Raw genomic sequence first — 966 nt, forward strand, 5'->3', positions numbered from 1 at the left:
AGCAGCCCCGAGCAGTAGTAACACAGGGCTCGCGGACTTTGTTGTCCGAACCGCTCGAAAGTAGCTACGAGCCGAAAGCAACACGAGGCTCGCGTACTTTGCCGCTAGGACCGCGCGGAAGTAACTCCGAGCCGAAAGCAACACGAGGCTCGCGTACTTTGCCGCTAGGACCGCGCGGAAGTAACTCCGAGCCGAAAGCAACACGAGGCTCGCGTACTTTGCCGATCGGACCGCGCGGAAGTAACTCCGAGCCGAAAGCAACACGAGGCTCGCGTACTTTGTCGCTAGGACCGCGCGGAAGTAACTCCGAGCCGAAAGCAACACGAGGCTCGCGTACTTTGACGGTCGGACCGCTCGGAAGTAACTACGTGCAGAAAGCAACACAAAACTCGTAAACTTAGCCGCTCGTCGGCCGAAATTACGAAGAGCTCAAGAAAATAACACGAGATTTAAGAACATAGACGATCGCCAGCAGAGAGCTCGAAAAACAGCACAAAACGCGAAAATTTAACTTTTACGAGAAAATAGCTAAGATAGCTTAAAAAAACAATACGGAGAACAAAAGGTTGATTGCCCGAAACGTTCGGAAGCAGCCCCGAGCAGTAGTAACACAGGGCTCGCGGACTTTGTTGTCCGAACCGCTCGAAAGTAGCTACAAGCCGAAAGCAACACGAGGCTCGCGTACTTTGCCGCTAGGACCGCGCGGAAGTAACTCCGAGCCGAAAGCAACACGAGGCTCGCGTACTTTGCCGATCGGACCGCGCGGAAGTAACTCCGAGCCGAAAGCAACACGAGGCTCGCGTACTTTGCCGCTAGGACCGCGCGGAAGTAACTCCGAGCCGAAAGCAACACGAGGCTCGCGTACTTTGCCGCTAGGACCGCGCGGAAGTAACTCCAAGCCGAAAGCAACACGAGGCTCGCGTACTTTGCCGATCGGACCGCGCGGAACTAACTCCGACCCGAAAG

Source organism: Cardiocondyla obscurior, unplaced genomic scaffold, assembly GCF_019399895.1.
Source record: "Cardiocondyla obscurior isolate alpha-2009 unplaced genomic scaffold, Cobs3.1 scaffold57_0_143363, whole genome shotgun sequence".
NCBI lineage: Eukaryota > Metazoa > Arthropoda > Insecta > Hymenoptera > Formicidae > Cardiocondyla > Cardiocondyla obscurior.